The following is a 15,423-nucleotide window of genomic DNA, read 5'->3' on the forward strand; positions in this document are numbered from 1 at the left end:
GTAAAGGGCTCACACTCTGTATATAAGCGGTGAAGTACGATGAATTGACTGGCGCTGAGTTGGAAAAGCTATACAGAGGCAGGGAGTGTGGAACATAATTTTATAAAAATAAACTTTTTTTTTTTTTTTTTTACATACACACTCCCAAAGAAGAAATGGAAAAGTTGTTCGGGTGTGGACCAGGGCTTCTAATTAGCTGTTCTGTTCTGCCTGATTTATCTCCTTTCTTGCCCTGGCACCTTCCTGGGGCTTCCTGTGCTACCCGGGACCCTAGGGGATGGCGCGGGCATTCCCCCCACACCTGAACCCCCGCGGCTCAGCCCAGGCCTCTGTGCCACATGCCCGCGGGCAGAGCGCGGAGGAGCCCACCGGCCAGGTCGCCACTTTTGCCTCTTTGACCCTGAACATGTTTCCCAAACAGGGGGAGCCCGGAGCAGGCTCCTTGCCAGAGTAGGAAACAGCGACCCTCATTGTCTGCCTCGCCCCTGCGGCTGCCCTCTCCCTGCTCCCCCCCCGCCCCCTTTTCTGTCTGAAAGTGTGAAAATTACAAACCCCAAGGAGCTGCAATCAGAACTCTACCTCGGGAAAATTCAGGGGATCGCGGCCATAAATATCCCGCTCCGGGCGCCTGACGTCAGAGCGGGGCGGGCGGGGGCGGGAGCGGGGAGCGGGGCGGGCGGGACGGAGGGAGGGACGGAGGGAGGGAGGCGGGGGTTTCTCCGGAGGCGGCGGAGTCCCGGGAGCGCGGCGGGAGCGGCGGGAGCGGCGGGAGCGCCGCGGGGCCGGGCTGCGGAGCGCGCCCGCCGTGGGGGCGTCGGAGTAAGTGCCGCGGGCCCGCGGGGCTTCGCGTCCGTCGGTGGGGCGGGGGCCGGGCGGGGGGGCTTGCCGCGGGCGCTCCCCCACTTTCCTCCCCGCTTGGTTGAGCGGGTCGCCGGGCAGGGGCTCCGCACGCCGCCTGTTTTGTTTCTCCCAAGTGTTGGCTGGAGCCGCCGAGCCCTGGGTGGGCTCCCGGGGCCTGCGCGCGCGTCCGTGTGCGTGTCCAGGTGCCTGTCGGCGTTAGCGCATCTGGTGGACACGGGAAACGTCTTCGGAAAACTTTTAAAAATGTTTTTTTTTTTTTTCGTGGCTTTGCAGTCTGACTCCTTGTTGTCACAAGTAGACAAACAGAGCTGGTATCCTCCCCCCAAAACTGACAACTTTTTGGTGGTGGCTTGTCCGGGGTCGGTTTGTGCCTTCATTTGTGATTTAACTCTTCACAAGCCCGGCTCCCATTTGCAAGCCTGGCCTCCGGCCAGCGAGGCAGGGCGCCCCCCTACCCTCCCCACCCCCCAGGATCCTGCGGCTCAGCAGCAGCGGGCAGTGGGACTTTGAGCAAAGAAAGGAGCATCTCAGGAAAGGGGTCCCGACTCTGGGGACCTCAGCACCTGTGGCCGCTGCCGAGCCTCCCGCTGTGGCCCTGACTCCCAGGCCTTGGGACACTGACTTAAGCGGGAAGGAAGGATCTGGCCAGTAGGCAGGTAATTTAGGGAAGAGGAGGGGGGGGGTGGCAGCCAGGACACTGCCCCAGGAGTGGGCTGAATGTGTCTGCCACATGCGCCCACAGTGAGGGAGGTGCTGGATTCTCTGGGAGCCCGAGGTGCCCCAAACAAGATGCAAGCTCATAACATAAAGAGACATGTCTGAGCTGTGGGGTGGAGGAAGGGGGGCGGTGGGGGAGAGGGAGAGAGATTTTTATCAAAATTGAACACAGATTGCTGAGGTCTGGGCTTAATTTAACTCTTCTCTCTCTGCTCCGGCCACTTTTGCACAGTTCTGTGGTGGATTTGCAAAGTTCCTGGGAAGGTGGGAAGGAAGATCTCGCCTCTCGAGGAAAGAGGCCCTGGGGGTTTTCCTTGAAGCCGACAGGGGAATGAGAGCAACTTCCCATCTTTGAAAAGCTTAAAGTTTTGTGTTTCCCCGATCAGAGTTTGGTGTCAGTTTCTTGGATTTCTCAGAAAAGCCGGCTGATGGAACGGATTTTCCCTGGGACGCAGAGGGGGAATTGTGTTCTCCTGAGAGTGGGAGGCGAGGGGGCGCGGGCTGTGGGACCCGGCAGCCCTGGATTGCCCAATGCGCGCCCCAGATGGCAGTAGCTGGGCTCCACAGACCAGTGACCACAAAGAGAGCCTTCAGCTTCGCCCTAGCCCTGTCTCTGGTTTTGTATTTTGCAATAGAGCCAACCTACAATGTTTGGGTGGGAGGAACATTACTGGACTCTCCCTGTGCCCTAGAAAAATGAGAGAATGAAGGGACAGGGAGGAAATTTGGACGCACAGGAAGTTGGAGATTTGGGCAGGATTTTAGAAATTATACAGATTGACCCCTAGGGAAACACTGTAATAGGCTGAGCAGACAGCAATGTCAGATATAGACTCGCTTCACTTCAGGAGTATGTCTTCCACCCGAGTGTGTGAAGAAGGAAACAAGTCACTTTAAGGGCAGTGTAAACGAGTGTGTAAACAGGCGGCTGGGTTCCTGGGAGATGCACGTGCAGGAGCGTGCTCGCACACTTGTGTGGTGATGGTCGTGGCCTGGGGCGTGGAAGCATAAACAGCCCGTTTCTCATCTGTGCTGGGAGCTGCATTTCTCCCTTGAAACAAAAAACAACTGCGCTATTATGTCTTGCTGCCTGGTAAGTTGCACGCTCTGGTGCATACTCCTAGCCCAGTTTTCGGAGCTTTTCCTCTAGCTCCTGGGATGCGGAGGGAATACTCGTGCCCCCATCAGGACAAAAGGAGGAGAGAAACTTCTCCTGGGCTCTAGAACTGAGAAGAGAGTCAGGCGTTCAGGAAGGGGGGCTGATGTGAGGGCAGGACCAGTCGGAAGGCCTGCAAATGTCTTTTTCGTTGGGGGTGAGGGGGTAAGTGTGGGTGATGTTGAGACAACTGCTTGCTGTGGGAAACATGCTCTCTCCCCAGTCTTCCTGCCCCCAAAGTTTTGGACGCTAAACGGGTTAAACTCTCTCCCTCACTGAAGAGCCTTGGACCCAGGCGTGGAGGCGAGGCAAGCCTAAGTGCCCGTAGTGGAGAGGGGGCAAAGATAACCAATGAGGCAGAGGCTGGCTCCTTTGATCTCAGTGGAGCCAATGTGAGGACCAGTTTTAAATGTTCACACTCATTTCGACTATTTACAAATGGAAAACCCAGGGATAGAGGTTCCCTTTGGAGGTAGATGCCCAGAAATATCTTGTCCCAGCACAGGGCTCCTCAGGGAGAGAACTGGGCTTTGACTCTGTCATCAGGAGGGTCCGTGGAATCCTGGCCCCTCTGGGCCTGCTCTGGGACATTTCACCAACTTGAGACCTGGGACAAATTCCCAGGCCACTGACTGGGGCCAATAGCGAAGCCTTCTCTTGTCCCTTCTATCAGCTCAAGATCTGGCCAGCTCCTCAGTCATCTCTGAGGTCAGAATAATTAGGACACATTCTCAGGCGCTCCTGAAGGTCCAGGGGGCAAACATGCCCGGCAGAAAACCAACTTGGACGGTGCCTTTGGTTTTGATAGCAGAAGACTCTGGATCTCCATGAACAACCACAGTCTCTGTGGTCAGGGATCCCGTGTCCTTCAGGTCTGGACTTAAGACGCGGCCTGGAGCCAGGAGAGAGAGCAGGCTTCCGAGCACCGCCCTGGAGAGGATTAGTCACTGGGATGCCTTACTTATCCCTGTGAGCTTCAGTGTCCTCATCTGGCAAAGGGTAACAAGAGTAATACTCACCTCACAAGGTCGTTACGAAAATGGTGTTTATGTAAAAGGACTGAAACAGAGCTAGCAATGGTGTAGACGCTTAATAAGGCGACTGCCATAATTTCATGTCTCGGTTTCCGGCCATCAGGAGCATGCGTTTGGAAAGGACCTTCCCCCAAATCTGGCTACGTGTCTTCCATTACTGAAGGCCAATGGGTGGAGTTGCTAGGGCTCAGGTCACCTTTACTTGCTCCTTCTAGAAAAGGTGGCTGGTGGGGATGACCCATGAGCATTCCTGGCCCACGTCCTGAGGGGTGGGAGGAGGCACCAGGCATCCTGGAGATCTGGCCTGGAAACCGCCCCCGTGTGGGCTCTCTCCAGAGCCAGAAGGCACAGAGCAGGCCACAGGGTGCGGTGCGGGTGGGCCAGCAAGAGCAAGAACCAGTGGAATCTTTTTTTTGCTTTTGACTTTTAACCTTTGTATATCTTCTTGAAATTTCATTTTTTAATTACAGTTTACTTTCAATATTATTTTTATTAGTTTGAGATGTACAGCATAGTGGTTAGATAATCATATACTTTACAAAGTTGTCCCCCCAAATCAGCAGCGGAGATGAAGCAGAGGATCAAATCAGTGATTCAGAAGACAAGGCAGCAGAAAACACCAAACCAGAGCAGCAGAAGGAAAAAGAATTGGAGCAAATGAAGTGGAAGAACTAGTTGAGTCTTTTTTGTTTTCAATCCTTACCTGAGGATATATATTTTTTTCCATTGTAGAGAGAGTGGAAGGGAGGGAGGGAGGAGTAGAGAGAGAGAGAAAGAGAAACATTGATATGAGAGAGACACATGGATTGGTTGCCTCCTGCACCCTGACTGGAGCCGGGGACAAACCTGCAACCTTGGTACGTGCCCTTGACCGGGAATCGAACCCGAGACCCTTAGGTCTGCGGGCTGACGCTCTAACCGCTGAGCCACGCCAGCCAGGGCACTAGTTGAGTCTTGAAGAACAAGCCTGAGGTCAGAGGTTGGTTAGGCAGCCACTTCGCTTCCAGGTGCTGAGGTCAGAGTAAGGGGAGACTCCTCTGGTTTGTAAAGAATGGAAGCTTTAGCCCTGGCCGGTGTGGCTCAGCTGGTTGGGTGTTGTCCTCTGCACCGAGAGGTCGCTCGTTGATTCCCAGTCAGGGCACATGCCCAAGTTTCGGGCTCGGTACCCAGTAGGGGGCGTGCAGGAGGCAGCCAATCGATGTTTCTCTTTCTCTAAAAAAAAATCAATACAAATATATTTTTTAAATGGAAGCTTTAGGCGTCTGTAAACCTGTCTGGTGGGTGGCGGGTGGGAGGCTGCCCCTGATTTACACACTGTGTAGGGGAGTGGCCAGTCCAAGGACCGAAGGAGCGTCTGATGCTGGACAGAGCAGCTGCAGGTTCTCTTGGCCCATCTCAGAGCTTCTAAGTTATCCTTCAAGTTGACATTTAAGACTTTGAGGATCACATTTGTTTCTGTTTTGTTCAAGCTCTCTCTTTAACAGTGGCCTGGGATGACTTTTCAGCTTTTAAGAGGCTCAGCCAGTGGCCAACATCTCTTGAGATGGCCCAGATTGGGGGTCAGTGAATTCCTCACTCCTGGCAGCATCCACATCTATTTCTCCAACTCTCTCCTCACATTTTTTTGGTTTGTTTGTTTTTTGCTTCATTATGAGGTTATAAAACTGCACCATTGAGATGCTGCACAGGGAGGAAATACCTCTTCTCGGGCCCCTTGCATCACGCCAGCGCTGTGCGAGGCTTTTTAGACTGTGGGGATTAGCAGGTGTCGTGGGATTCTTTCTGGGGCTCCTTTTCAGAAAAAGAGACAAGAAAAAGCTGGGGAAAATAAACTTTAGGCAGTTTATCTCTGGTCAGAGAGGAGCTGAATGACTTGTTGGATGCCTTCGGGTTCCATGAGGAAAGCTTCAGACCGAGTGGACCAGGTGTGAGTTCTTGCACTGCCAGGTCACAAGCTGTTCAACCTCTGATTCTCCTTCATCTGCTAAATGAGAACAGTAACTGTCCTCACTTCCCAGGGTTTTTCTGAAGGTGAAATGAAATAATATGTGAGAAGGGCCTAGGAAACTGCTCGGTGCTCAGCATAATGTTCATGCCTCTCCTCTCTCTAGGTCTAAGCTCATGAAAGTACATGGGTTTGGACATTTGTCCGTGATTGAAAGTAAATAAACCACTTATTCAAGGCTCAGCATTAGTGCTCAAGGTCAGCTATCTCAGTCTGGAGATGGAGAACCTTTCATACAAAAGTGGGGCGCAGACCAGCACGCCCCATGCTGATGGCAGCCTCATACGACCCTCTACTGGAATAAAGGGAAGGCCACCAGTTCACTCATCAGTGAACCTGGGCTATTAGTGAGCTGTCTCCGTACAGCTTGTTTTAGAAATCCCAAACAGTGTCTTGGCTCAGAGTCAAGGTCAAGACTGGGGAGAGAAATTATTGAGTCAGTATCTAACATTAAGACCTAATAATAATGGCAGAATGACAACAGTAACTTACATTGTATGACATTCTACAGTTTGAAAAGCTCATGGCCTCATTTCATCATGGTAACAATCCTGGGAGATTGGTATTATCCACATGTTATGGCTCATACTCTGTGGGCTAAAAGACTTACTCTAGTTCACACAGTGGGTAAGTGGAAGAAACAGGAGGTGAAGGAAGATCCAAGCAGTGGGTTGCAGCTCCGGATGCGCGTTAGAATCAGTGCGGAGCTTATAAAAGTACCAATACCTGGGTTCACCCCAGGCCAATTACATTAGGATCTCTGGGGAGTGGAGCCCAGGCATTGAGAGCTCTACAAGCTGCCAGATGATCTGAAATCTAAGTTGAGAGACATGGGTCCAAGGGAAGAGTGACAAATACTGTACAAAGGTTAGAACCCAGGGTACCAGGTACAGGTAAAATGAACAGGCAAGACTTTGCCAGGATTTCAGTAAGCTCCACAAGGGTGGGGCCTTGCGTGGTTCTCTCTGTGTTCCCAGAACCTAGAATAGTGTCAGGCTCAAGGGAGACACTCAAGAAACATCGCCTGAATGAATGAATGAACAAACTGCTATAGATTAGGAGCCAACAATCTCATCAGCCACTCCAACCTGTCACCTTGTTATATAAATAAAGTTTTATTGGAACACAGCCACGTCATTTGTCTCTGTGCTGTCTATGGCTGCTTCCATGCTATAAGGGCCGAGCGGAGTGTTGTAATGGGGACCGTATGGTTCACAGTGCTGAAACTATTTATTGTTTGGCCCTTTAACAGAAAAAGTTTGATGGCTTCTGCTCTGGATCTCAGACAGGGATGGAGCGAGTGTCCCTCAGGGAGAGTCATGACCGCATGGTGGTCAATCTGGGGCCTAGAACCAGACAAGCCTGTGCCTGAACCCTGGCTCTGCTGCTTCCCTGTTGGAAGGCCTTGCATACTCCTTCATCCCTCTGAGTCTCAGTCTTCTCATCGGGGAAACGGGTGATAATAAATAATGCCTCCCTCTCAGGACGGTTGTGGGAATCGCCAGCCCTTGACCTGGAGTAAGCGCTAGCTCTCGCCGTCACGGTTGATGCTGTAGTTCCTTGCAATTCACCAAGTAGAACAAAAACTAAGTAGATGGAAGTCCAAACCTAAGTCCAGTGTCACAGACAGAATAAGGGACGTGGTAGGGGAAGAATCAGTCTGCGAGCTGGCGTGATGAAGAAAAACCGATGCGAGGTTTCTGAGCTAAGGGGTGTCCCATTTAGACAGCACAGAGCAGGCCCCCCGCAGTGTGAGCGAGGTGCTCCTGCGGCCGACTGCTGTGTGGACCAGCACTCCCTGTCCTCCCTCCAGGGTTAACTCAGATGGTATTACACCGAATCTAGTCGCAAGCACGTCCCACCTCCATGCCCTCGCTCATAGTTCTTTCCAACCGAAAGACCCTGCCCAGGCCTTATCTTCCTCTCCACTTTTCCTGCCGACCTTGCTCAGGTGCCCCCTTCTCTCTCACATTCCCTTGCAAGGCTCCCCCAGTCACCCCTTCCTTTTCATTCCCATGAACTCGACACACAGCTTTCTCATAACACTGAACACACTGTATTACAGTCGAGGCAGGACTCAGTCTCCGTCTTGCTTCTTCCACGTTTGGAGCTCATAAAAGGCAAATGGGAGTGTCCACACCTGGAGGCCACACAGCGGCCCTTCAGCGAAGTGATGCCCGAGTTAACTCTAGAGGAATGAATGGGACTTGCCCAGGTGCTGCCGGGATTGCAAGAAAGGATTCCCGCTGCCAACCAGATGGGGAAGAGCCACCCGGTTTAAAGACTTGCCTGGACCCTTGTGCTTCATCCCCCTGCTCCGTGGTGGCCCCTTCCCTCAGGGACACCTCTCCTGGGGGTATGGTCAGGGACAGAAAAAGATGGAAAAAACTTAGAGCCAAGTCTTTGACTTCTTGTCTGCAGATGTGGTACAAAGCTGGGTTTCGGCCTCTCTGGGCGTTTCATGTGTGTGAGCCAGGATGACTGGGAGTTAGCAGCTACGGTCAGCTTTCATTAGCGCGGTGACAGAGAGCATGGCCGTGGATGACGGTGAACAGCCGTTCACAACAATGCCATTCGGCTGCAGAGCGTGATGCATAATTTTTATAGATTCTAGTGGCAGATTTATTTTGGTGGCAGATACATATTGTGTGTAGAATAATATTAAAATGAATTTTTTTCCCTTCTAATGACTAAGGGGAGGGCACAGAAAAATGTTGGCCTTGAATTAAATATTCCTTTTGATCAATCCCAAAGGGAAAATAGGAACTGCCTCCTAAGAGGGGAATGTAGGAGAGAGAATGAAACAGTAGGTTTATATAGGTCCCCATATGCACATGGCACTATGCCGATCATTCTAAAAAATGTATTATTTACTTAACTTTTCTGAATTCTGAAAGTGATTCTTCCTTGCTTAAACAAGTGAATCAATATTATTCAGAGATTCCAAAAGACAAGTGCAAAACTAATAACACATCTACCCCCCCTCTGCCCTAGTAATTAATATAAATGGCCTAGAATGATATTCCTCCACGTCTTTTTCTTTGTTCACACAAACACCTGCAGGTGTGCGCACAGGTAGAGCGGGATCTTGTTTGTGTTTGTTTCCCACTGAAATTGAATCTAGCTGTCCACAGTTCTCGGCAGCACACTTCTCTTCCCCTTGACCATATCTCAAGGTCATGCCTACAGTGGATCAGGCTCTTTTCAAAATTTTCTGATTTTCTTGTGCCTACAAGAAAATACAGCTTATACGTATTTGAGACCATGCCATTCTTGTAGGGATGTTTACTTTTCCATCAGTCAGATATTAAATGTGGTTTTATCCTGGCTCATCGCCAGTTAGGGTCCCCAAGTCTGACTTTCCGAGCATCCATCACCCAGGAGAGCTCCTGCCGAGCATGCTGGGGTATGACTTCATGTCGCGTGTGGTGCTCCTTTGTCCCCTGGGGAAGCTGCTAAGCATCAGGCTGTGTGGCTCCCTCCACTCCCCTCATCGGACTTAGCCTTCCCTCCTTGGGTCTCCTCAATGACTGAGAGGAAATGTGCGAGAAGCTTCCAAGACTGTGCGTCAGGTTGGAGAACAGTCCGGATGGAGCAAGTCAGGCAGTGTGGAATCATGGGCAGGAGTGTGGACTCCACACTCTGATTATCTGAGTCCAAATTTTGCATCGTGCACGCCCGGCTGTGCCACCCAGCCCCCTGTTCTGGGCTGACCCCCAGCGGCCGGCAGTGCTGGCAGTGGTCAGCTCTATTTGGAATTGCCTCAGCTCAGGAGTTGCCTTGCCCACGGTCACTCCAGCCCACGCTTCCCTTCTGGGTCGCCTGCATCCAGGGATGGTGGGAGCAACGAAGGCCTATCCCCTCTGTCCCAGTTGGGGAAATTCTAAAGGGCCTCCAGCTGCAGGGCTCCCCGTGGGCTTGGCGGGGACCTTCAATGAGGCTGAATAGGGCTCTGCTCCTGTGCCCAGTGCTGCCTCCCACCCACCCCTCGCTCCCCTGGGCGGTTGATTCCAAGTGCCCGTCTAATAACCCCTGCCTGCTCCAGACGTTGAGACTGTTTTATATGAAGTTGTTCCAGAGGCATCCATTACTTTCTAGGTAACCAGTGGTGGCTCTATTAGAATATGAAAAGTGCACCTTTTTTCTGTGCTTTGTTTTCTGTGTTTTCTAGGTGAGTCGCAACAGATTTCTCTACAAATAGGTTGTGTCATAGCTGGGCAGACTGAGCAAATGTTTTGATTTTTATTGCCAAATTTGCATGTGCCCCTTCCCTGTCCCTGCCCCTCAAGCTAGGCAGAGAGTGTAGGTACTTCTGGATAGAAGCAGGACCAGACGGCTTTGCTGCCATCCTGGAGACGGGACAGGACAAGTGGCCCTTTGGGAACTCCTCTCCACCTTACTGGTGCTTCTGTCACATAAAGGGAGTGGTCCCAGAGGACCCTGCTGGCCCCGGGGAGCCGCCTTCCTGGCTGCATAGGTGTTCACTTCATTCCTGCCCAAGTCTCTGCACTTCTGATTTGTCCCTGTGGGTGTTTGTTTCTTACGTGTTTGTCCCAAGCCCGGTGGTCTTGGCGCTGTGAGTTAAACATTCCACCCCCAGGTTAAGTACACTGATCGCCTTCCCGCAGTGCCAGGGCAAAGCCTGCCTGCATGGTGGATGCTTGCTGTGCCAGACTCAGGGGCCTAGACCCACAGTTCAGCGTCTGACCACATTCGTGGGGGTCAGCATCCACACTCCCTCCCTCTCTTCCTCCCAGATGCCGCAGCCCCCAGCCTCAAGGTCCCCTGACCTGGCAGCCAGGGAAGGGAGTGATGCCAGGTCAGTGGGGAGACCCGTCAATATTTCCACAGGGCCAGAGGCAGCTTTGAAGTTAGTCTGAAGCAAATTTAGGGTTTCTGTGGACTTTGGGCAGTAGACGGGCCAGGCGATTTTAACTCCTCCTTTTAAATCTCTATCAGTCAGGCTGGCAGCTGCCCAGAGACAGAGTTAGGAGCCTCCTCTGCTTTTCTGAGACACATAGTTGTAATTCACCATCACTGTTGCCCTGGACAGAGATGTTACTGAAGTCTGTCGGCTGGGGCTGACAGAGCCCGTAAGCAGCCCAGATTTCTGAGTGAAAGGCTGTGGTTCAGAGCACAGGCCCTGGATTCAGATTCTGCTCCGCTTCTTGCTAGCTGGGTGACCTCGCACAAGTTACTGCATGGCCCTGTGCCTTAGTTTCCTCATCTGTAAAATGGGTTGTTATAAAGTTGGTGCATGATTTGGTAAAAAGGAAAAAAGGGGGAAAAATACTTGAAGCCATGGTTGGCACATAGTAAGCACTAAGGAATGTTAGTGATGGTGATGAAGGTGATGGAGATGACGATGGAAAACACAGACTAAATCTCATTAGCTCTGTTTGCCCAGCATCCTGCTCAGTGCCTGGCATAGAGTGGGGATATAACAACATTTATTAAATCAAATGTCCCACTGCTGTGTGCTAAGTGTCTACTGCCTACTTAGCCTGCTCGACTCCCTACCAAAAAAATATGTTTTCCATTTAAAATTTTATTTTAACTTTTTATTGAAGTTTGACATGATTCAGAAAAATACACATTTTATAAGTATATAGCTCAATGGGTTTTCACAAACCAAACACATCTGTGTACCCAGCATCCAGATCAAGCAACAGAGCATTCCAAAGCCCCCCATGTCTCCTGCCCAGAGAAGCCCCTCAGGCCCCTCTGCCTACCGCCCTTCCACAATCTTGACACCTAGCTCCATAGATTAGTTTTGTCTGCCCTTGAACTTCATGTAAATGAGAGCATACGGTGCATATTTTTCTGTGTCTGGTTTCTTTTGTTCAGCACCATGCTGTTGCATACGTCGTTTGTTCTCATGGTTGTATAGTATTCCCCGTGTGACTATACACACTTTATTTATTTACCCTTTTGTGGGTGGCATTTGGTGGCTATGCACAGCCTTGCTGTGAGCGTTTGTGCGCTCGTCGTTGGGTGAACATACGGATGCGTGGTGTGGGTGCAGCCCTGGGCGTGGCGCTGCTGGATCATAGGGAATGGGTGTGTTCAGCCGTAGGAGGCACATACTGCCAAATAGTTTTTCGAAGTGGTGGTACAGTGTTTTCCATTTTTTGTAAAGATGAAGAAGCAGTTCCACCTTGGTGGTGCAGGGGCTTGAGGCCCCGTAACACACTGGGTTCCTGAGACGTTCCTCTCCCCCATGCTCTTTGTAATGAGAGTTCATGTGTCTAGAAAGCCTGCTGGGGGTAGGCATGTCCTACATACCAGGCACTGTGCTAAATCCTCACAACCGGCCCATGAAATGAGATGGGTGTTGGTGTTATCATTTCCTTTTACAGATGAGGAAACCGAGGCTCAGAGAGGTTGAGTGCCTTGCCTAAGGTCACACAGGAAGAAACTTTCAGAGTCAGAATATAAAACAGATATGCTTGAATCCAGAGCTCCTGCATTTTGGGATCTAATGCTGAATAGTTTTGGCTTCAGTGCTAACACTGGGTAGAAACACAGACACGGATGTGGGGGGTGTTCTCCTGGAACCCGGGCCAGCTGTGGGTGGTGGCTGTGAGGAGATGCTCTGTCAAGAGGAACAACTCAGTGACCTTGAGAAGCCCAATTGTTTTCTGCCCTGGGCTGTTGGAGAAAGTCATACATTTCCTGGAAGGCAAGGGTGACCATGTAATTTACTGTCTAAACCAGGACTCCTTCAAGAGTGAAAGGAGCACTAACTGGCTAGGACACTGGGGAAGCAGGCGCTGTCCCAGGGAAACAGGATGTATGCTCACCCCCTGCAAGAATGAGTGGGCATCGCTCTGCTGGGCAGTGGGGCTGTCGGGGCTCTGTTTCAGTCGTTCAGAGCGCTTCTGTCTGGAGGTTGCCCTGAGGTAATTACTTCCAGGCTCCTCTGTGCATGCTCACCAGGGCCTGGCTTGCTTTTCCTCTCCACACGGTTCCCTGCTCAAATGTGGCTCTGATGGGGAGCTTCCTCTGACAGATCCAGTTACCGCTGAGATGCTGATGCCAAGAGCTGAGAAGCTCCTTAGTCACTGTGATGTTGACGACACCTGTCCAGGTGAAAGGCACAGAGTTAGCGCCCAGGGAACACTTGCTGACCGTGTGTATCGTGATCTGCCTGCGCCTTCATTCATTCATTGATCCCGAGTAGAGCAAGCTTAGTTTAAATTCTTTCTTTCCTCTCTTTTGATCTGACTCATTCTGCTGGCCCAGAAAGAGAAGTCAGCCGTGTGTGTAAGTGTACGAACGTGCAAAGGACAGAGACAGGAAGGGGTCCGCTTAAGGAGCAGCCAAAGATACTGCCTCGTGGGATTTGGTGTCAGGATCAGGCTGAAATTTCAGCCATCGGCTAATTAGCTGAACTTCTTTAGATAAGGGATTTAGCAATTGGGCATGTCCGAGCCTCGGTTTGAGTCACCTGTGAAATGGAAACGGTGGTATGATCTGTGGTACAGGAGTCAGGCGAGTCTATGACGCGGGGCATGGAGAAAGTGCCCGTCACACGGCGGGGGGCTGTGGGGTTCTCAGTCACCAGTGGTTGTGGTCGGTCAGCAGCTACCTGAGAAGCGCTGGTGTAAGGCGCTGGGTGAGGGGCTCAGGCGGGTCCTGGGAATGAGCCCTGGGGAGCAAAATTCACCACCCCTCCGGGGCCTCCAGTGTCTTAAAGTGAGAATGAAGCCCATGTGACTGGGAGCTTTTATTAATAAATAAAGAAGGAATCAGCAGATTCCTCTAGGCCTTAGAGACTTGATGTGGGTGTGTCAGAGACATGGATGCAAAGGATAATGAATTTCTCATTAAGCCCACAGCTGCGTTTCCACCAGAACAGCGGCCAGAAGCATTGAAGAGTTTGTGTGTGTCCAGCAGGAGCTTTGGGGTAGCGTAGTGGTGGTGTCTCCTGCAGATTCTGGGGTCAAAATGCTGGGATCCAAGTTTAGATCCCACCACTCACTAGAATTGTAGCCTTGCACAAGCATTTATCCCCCCTGAGGCTCAGTTTTCTCGTCTGTTAAATGGTGACAGTATTAGTACCTACCCCCAAATGAAGACAAAATTGAGACTTGTAAAGTGCTTAAACAGCGTCTGCAACATAGTGTGTACTCAGTAAATCTTAACTATTATTATTATTTGCCAAACAACGTGCTTTCCATTGGAATCCTAGTGTGAGGTCTGATGCAGCGCATGGTTAGAGGAAAGATCTTTTTGAGATGGGAGAAGTCAGGAAGGCTTCATGGAGAAGAAGTATCCCCCGGTATACTTCAGACTCCTCTCCTACCCTGAGCAAAGGGGTTTGTTATTTCTATGATTACTCCGTCTTAAAGCTCGGAAAAGAAGATGTAGTATGGAATCAATTCCTTCCCTAAAGAAACGTAAGTAAGTCAGATGCTCCCTGGAACTCTGAAGTGGAATGAGATTGGCCTCTGCCCTCTTGCGTTTCCAAGCTGGCTCGTCCATCTTCTGTGCCAGGGACTGGAGCTATGGAGATGGGCCCTCACAGCGCCAACAGTGCTGTTGAGGAAGGATCTAGAGGTGAGGAATTGTTTTCCGTGGAGATGCTCAAAGTTGGGAAAGTTGGAGTCCCATTTAACGATGTTTGGGAAATCATGGCCTCTCCTTCCAGGTTCTGTTGTTGTTAGACGAGCTGTTTCATCTGCTGGGATGGCAAATGCGCCGTGCGTCCTGCAGGAAGATGGACAGGTGGCCCCTCTGGTGCCTTCAGTCCCTTTGTGACACCCGCATAATTGTGTGTTCATAGGTGAAGGGCACAGAGAGAACATGTGGAACTTTCCCTAGATAATGTTCACAAAGTCTAGGATCTGCCACATTGCCGGGGCGGTGGGACCTGCCGCTTCCCCGTGCCCCACCTCGAATGCCCTGGCTCGGTTTACAGCCCCCGCCTCCGAGCAGCACGTGAAACGAAGGCTGCCCTCTGCCTCCGTCTCCCGCTCCTCTCCAGGGAAGAGGCGATGAAATGCACAACTTGTTCAAACTTTTATAAATTAAAAGAAAAATTCTTTTGGTTTTTCCAAGCATGCAAATGTAATTCTAACAGTAAAATGAGGCTACAGAAGAATACACATGTGAAAAGACGTCCAACCATAGTTGGAATCGGGGAAATACCATAAATTGGAATCACACGGAGACACCATTTAACACTCACTTCATCAGATTGGCCAACAATTTATACTCAGCACACTGTGGAGCCAAAAATAATTCACTAATATGGGAATTAGGTCGGTCCGGACACTTGGGAGAGCAGTTTGGTGCTCTCGAGTGAAACTGAAGAGGCACTTACCCTGTGGCCCACCAGGTTCGCTCCTGGGTAAGTCTAGAGAAACTCGAAAACATGAAAAGGAGATGTGTTCAGGAATATTCATTATAGCATGGGTTTTAAGAGCTAGAAAGCAACTCGAAAGTCTATCATCAACCAGAAGACTGGTGAAATAATTTGATATGTACATGTACAGTGGAATGCTATGCAATACAGTAGACAAAAGCCAAATAGAGTGCACTAGGGAGGTGTGACCTCAGAAACAATATTTAGTGGAAAAAGCAAGGTGCAGAAGGATCCCGTTGTCATTAAGTTTGAAACAATATAAAAGAATACCTTTTTATTT

At 50.8% G+C, this 15,423-nt stretch overlaps 1 protein-coding gene across 1 annotated transcript in view; it reads left to right on the forward strand.

Annotated features, from left to right (window-relative positions):
- The first annotated feature begins 769 nt into the window (after positions 1–769).
- DAAM2 (dishevelled associated activator of morphogenesis 2) overlaps positions 770–15,423 on the forward strand; it is a 101,985-nt gene continuing 87,331 nt past the window's right edge. The window contains exon 1 of the mRNA XM_087817375.1: positions 770–819. The gene's annotated coding sequence lies outside the window, so the exon portion shown is untranslated. The remainder of the gene's footprint in view (positions 820–15,423) is intronic.

This window comes from Miniopterus natalensis, chromosome 5 (assembly GCF_054644295.1).
Source record: "Miniopterus natalensis isolate mMinNat1 chromosome 5, mMinNat1.hap1, whole genome shotgun sequence".
Classification (NCBI taxonomy): Eukaryota; Metazoa; Chordata; class Mammalia; order Chiroptera; family Miniopteridae; genus Miniopterus; species Miniopterus natalensis.